We start from the raw sequence: 5,340 nt of genomic DNA, 5'->3' as shown, positions 1-5,340 counted from the left end.
CTGTTAACCATTTTTACAGTCTTTTACCGTTAAATTCACGGCCATTTTTTACAGTGTAGTTAATTTGTTTTGTCCCTCATAAATAAATGCATAACTACAAACAATTATATAAAATAATGGCAGTAAAATAAATTAATTTACAGTAATTTTTGTTGGCATATTCTAACTGACATGGCTGTTTCTTTAACTGTTACATTTGCTATATCCAAGCATTTCAATACTGCATCTTCTTCTTTAAAACCTTCTGTAACTGGTAGATTTCCACTTAAATTATAATGTTTGGCTTCAGTGGAGTTCCAGGAAACATCCTGAGGTTCATTTAACCTGAGCAAACACCGATTTATGCAGATCTGTGAGTATTCACTAATCCTGAACGATCATTTCTCCAGATTAAAACCTGCTTCCTGTGCAAAGATCACAGATAAACTCACCAGCTGAACTGACCGGCTAAATTCTGGACAAGCAGTCTACGTCTCACATAGGGGAGAGAAGGGTATGATTGTCAGTTACTTAGGCTTAGTACTCATTAGTCTCATATCAACTCAAATTATTAGAAAGCAATATAGCATATTTTGACAAAAATAAATTATAAAAATTAATACTAAAATTAACTTTTTAAAGTAACATTATTATTATTATTATTGATCTGTTATTCTTATTTTGTTATTCCCCCACTAAGAAAATATAATCTAATTTATTTTAAATATTCAGAAAGTTTTAATATTTGTAATTTTTAACATAAAAAAAAAAAAAAAAAAAACATTCAGCAGATGTCCATGCGAGGCTGTGAAACATTTCATCCATCAGTTCAGTGTGTTTGGATTTTTTTTTTCTTCAGCACGGAAGTTCATGGAAAACCCCTTACATCAATTTCCTCGAAAGTAAAGACTTTTTTTCTCTAACGTAATGTGCTCTCGGATTCTTCAAAGAAATCTGCCAACTTCTTAACTGTCCTTAAGCCAGTGTAATGGATTTCACTGTAATCGCTTGCAAAGTTCCCTGATAAATTCACAAGCTGACATGTTCAAATTGTCTGGATTGTATTTCTCTTCCACAGAACTCTCATTTTCAGAAGTCTGTTTTTCCTTAAAGATTTGTTGGTTGTCCCTTTGTTCTGTGTCTAAACTATCATTTCTGAATAATAATCAACAATGTAACACAAGATTTAAAATCATATTGAACAACCACTGGTGAAGTTCCCTCAAGGTAGGTCAGCTTACAGTGGCTCATCTTACCCCAGTGTTGTCTACATCACATATATCATGCTGTACATCACAGTCTTGGTCATTGCCCCTAGATGTAAAGAACTGCATGGTTAGACGAACAGAAAGAAAAGAAGAGCTGGAGATGAGCCAGGGCTCAGGAAGTTTGAAGTATTGTTCTGCAAGCTGACAAAGAGCATTAATCACCGCTCCAGGCCTGAGCTTAATTATGCTTGAATAAATAAGTCATTAAAGGCCGAGACAGGGCCTGTCAGCTGCGCTCATGAGCTGAAGCATTCTGCTAGCATCACATTCATCTTTTTCTTTCACTTTCCCCTCTTTCATTCTCTCTTGCTTGTTTCTACTTATATTTAATTAAGTCACAAGGGAACGCACTGTCTCTCCCCAGAAAGGCCTAGGTTTCATTCAGAAAATTGTGGTTGGTTCTCTGTTATTTTTAGTAATTTTAGTATTAAAAGTATTAATTTTTTTTATAATGTAATTTAAAAATTATATAAAATTATACAATTATATTAAGTAAGTATTATATATACACACACACAGTGTTGGGTAAGTTACTCTAAAGTAATTAATTACTAGTTACTAATGTTACTAATTACATCTTCAACAGTGTAATTCGATTACTGTACAAATGACTCTCTCCAAAAAGTATTTAATTACTTATTACTAATTATTTTCTAAATCCTATATCAACCTAGACAAGTTAATCATACAAGGTAACGGTTATTTTAATTCTTTCAAAAATATAATAGATAACTACATGAATTATTCTGGTCACACTTTAGATTAGGGTCCAGTTCTCACTATTAACTAATTATTAACTATGACTTTTTGCCTAAAAATAAGGTCTTGCAGAATAAGACATTAATATGTGCTTTTTAAGTAATAATAAACAGCCAATATCTCAGTAATATTCATGCTAATAACCAACAAGTTAATAGTGAGAATTGGACACGAAAGTGTTACCAATATTCTTATTAACTCACCAAAGTATTTAAAGTATAAAGGGTACATAAAAAGCATGCATTTTAAGGTTAGACTTTAAATTCTGATGTTAAATCCGCTATTGTATTGTATATAAATGTTCTACAGTCTATACACAGTATTAAGTTCAATTGCATAATACGTAACTGTTATTAAATTACAGAAAAAAATAAGAGTAATCCCTTACTTTACTTTTTCAAGGGAAAATTAATTAAATCACAGTAACTAATTACTTAGTAAGTAGTTACACCCAACACTGTATGTGTGTGTGTGTGTGTGTGTATATATACTAGGGGTGTGCGATATATATCGTCTGCGATAATATCGTATTTGTTGTTTTAACGATGTGCGATTTGACATTATCGAGTATTTTGCAAAAACCATTCAAAACATCCCTACAGAGCGCACGCATAAATTACGTGAAGTCTAGACTACTTCACGTAATGTAGACTATTTAGTGTGTTTTCTTTCACTGCATGAGAGTCCTTAGCCATCTTCAAGAAACGACTAAAAACACATCTGTTCCACCTTTATTTGACCCTCTAACTCTAGCATTCCAATTCTAATAAAAAAAAAAAAAAGTTTTTCTATTCTATTTTTTCTATTCTATTTACTTGTTTTTCTTTGTGTGTGTGTGTGTGTGTGTGTGTGTGTATAATATATATGTGTGTGTATATATATATATATATATATATATATATATATAATATAAATATATAAATGTAAATACATGTAAATATTTTCAAATATATACAGTATGTGTGTATATTTATATATACATAAACAGAGTACACATACATATATCATGTAAACAAAAACTTTTATTTTGGATCGCGATTAATCGTTTGACAGCATATCTTATTAAGGGGAGCCAAGCTCCCCCTAGCTCCCCCGTAGTTCACACCCTGTGTGTATATATATATATATATATATATATATATATATAAGCAATAAGGTACGAGAGGTGCTGTATCGTGAATAAATCACGGCTGAAGGGCGTTGTTAGGCACGACGTGAAGCAGAGCATATTAAAACCAAAAATGTAGGCTTAATAAGGACCGTCGCTAATGATTATTTTGGTTATGGAGTAATCGGTCAATTATTCTGATGATTAATGGAGTAATCGGATAATTATAATTACAGTTTTTGTAATAATAAAAACAGACCTAAGTTAACAATAGCCTTTAAAATTAGGCTTAAAATACATATAATATCAATGAGGTAAATAGTTCAAATAAAGTATCAAAAGCAAGTATGGTTTTAACAAAACTCTTAAAATTAATAATGTACTATAAACAACAGACCTAACGTACATTATCCATTATAACAAATGACTGCAGAGGGCGCCAACGGCCTGACCATTGTTTTTACACTTTAGCGCGATCTAATGCTTGTTTAATATTGACTAAACAACATTTAATTGAAATGTACACTTAATCTTTAATGTTTGGCGATTTCTTTATGACAGAAATGCAACAGCCACGTCATTTCTTGAATAGCTATGTGGACATCAAAACGTGTAAACTCAGAGCGAAGGTTTGAGCATTTATTTTGAAATCGTGATGAACAGTTAGCATGTTGAGAAACATACTGATACTGTCCTGTGTCTGTGTTGGTTTATTTATTTACCTTACAAATCTGACGAAATGGAGCACTTTGTGTTCCCAGATGAACATTATAATAAACTCAAACTCACGAAAATATGCAGAGATGGTGGAGTTTGAGAGGATCCACACACGTAAATGATAACAGTTGGTGTGGAGGAGCATTTACTGTGAACGGAGCCACTCCGAGTTGCAGGTAGGTAACATACACCCATGTAAATAGCCTAATGGACCTTTTTTCACATTTCCGGATTTCTCGGCAGCGTCATAGTTGGGTTAACTTGAAGAGCAGTGAATGGGAGAGTACCGCAAATATGTGTTGCATTCCCATTTGCTCAAATAGCAAAAGAAAAACTCCGCGATAGTGTTTTCATGACTTTCAATAAAAGGACAAAAAATGAGAGAGACTGATAACGGCAGTCAGAAGAGAGAACTATGTCAAATTTGCCATGCACTGCATTAGAAACGCCCTCGCTGTTAACTTTATTAATTAATTAATTAATTAATGTATTTATTTATTTGTTTGTTTATTTATTTATTTATTCTTATTTTATTTGTTTTATTTTTTTGTAACTTGATGCAAAGGTGATATAATACAAATGATAGTGTTATACATGTACATACATTAAACAAAAAAAAAAAAAAAAAAACTTTCGAGGTCCATTATATTAAAACTGCATATAAACATGTTTATATAATTGAATCGTATTATGTAATAGTCAGTTCTGGTTCTCAAATGTATTTTGTTTTATTTTAGCCCAGTGTTAGATGTTTTCTTATTATTTCTACTAATTTCTCTTTACCAAAAGGACAACTTAGTATCTGTAAAGACCAAGGGCACAAAACCAGGTACAGTTGAGCCCCCCCCCCCAAAAAAATACAAAAATAAATTCATGTCATCATTTACTCACCTTCCTCATTTTCAAACGTATGAGTTTCTTTCTTCTGTTGAACATTTTGAAGAATGTTGGTAACCAAAATGTTGATGTTAGCCATCAACTTCCATAGTATTTTATTTATTTATTTAAAACATTGGTGCTCAACAGAAAAAAAGAAACTCATACAGGTTTGGAACGAGTACATGATGACATCATTTTTGGGTGAACTATCTATTTAATACCTCCAAGCACGTTGGATATCAAGAATACAATACACAGTCCATGAGCATATAATTTTAAAGAGAACAAATTAGTTATTTCTCTATAATTTTGCAATGGAAATAAGCTGAAACAAGTATATCTAACCTTAAAAATTGTTGCAGTTTTGACGTGACCACATCTCAATGAGCTTGCAGAATAAAGTGTAAATAGTGGTCTGCTTAGGTAATGGTGAGAGGGTCAGTACCTGTAGGTTCCCACACACAGAGAAGTGTTCAAGCCTGAAGGGTATACATGAGTGCACTGGGTCTTGTTGCAGTTGGTCAGCATTTTAACACCCCTGCTTGGAGCTTAAGGATGTACTGGTTTAACCTGTAGTGAAAATAAATCCACTTATTTGGCTTTGTTAATCTGGAGGAGGGGGGGGGGGGG

At 32.5% G+C, this 5,340-nt stretch overlaps 1 protein-coding gene across 1 annotated transcript in view; it reads left to right on the top strand.

The window, feature by feature from the left end:
* Positions 1–5,340, top strand: part of LOC107699211 (sodium/potassium-transporting ATPase subunit gamma-like) — a 24,604-nt gene that overhangs the window by 18,372 nt on the left and 892 nt on the right. The gene's annotated exons all lie outside the window — the stretch shown is intronic.

Source organism: Sinocyclocheilus anshuiensis, unplaced genomic scaffold, assembly GCF_001515605.1.
Source record: "Sinocyclocheilus anshuiensis isolate Anshui unplaced genomic scaffold, SAMN03320099.WGS_v1.1 scaffold242, whole genome shotgun sequence".
NCBI classification, from domain to species: domain Eukaryota; kingdom Metazoa; phylum Chordata; class Actinopteri; order Cypriniformes; family Cyprinidae; genus Sinocyclocheilus; species Sinocyclocheilus anshuiensis.
This window is presented reverse-complemented; position numbering and strand designations above follow the sequence as displayed.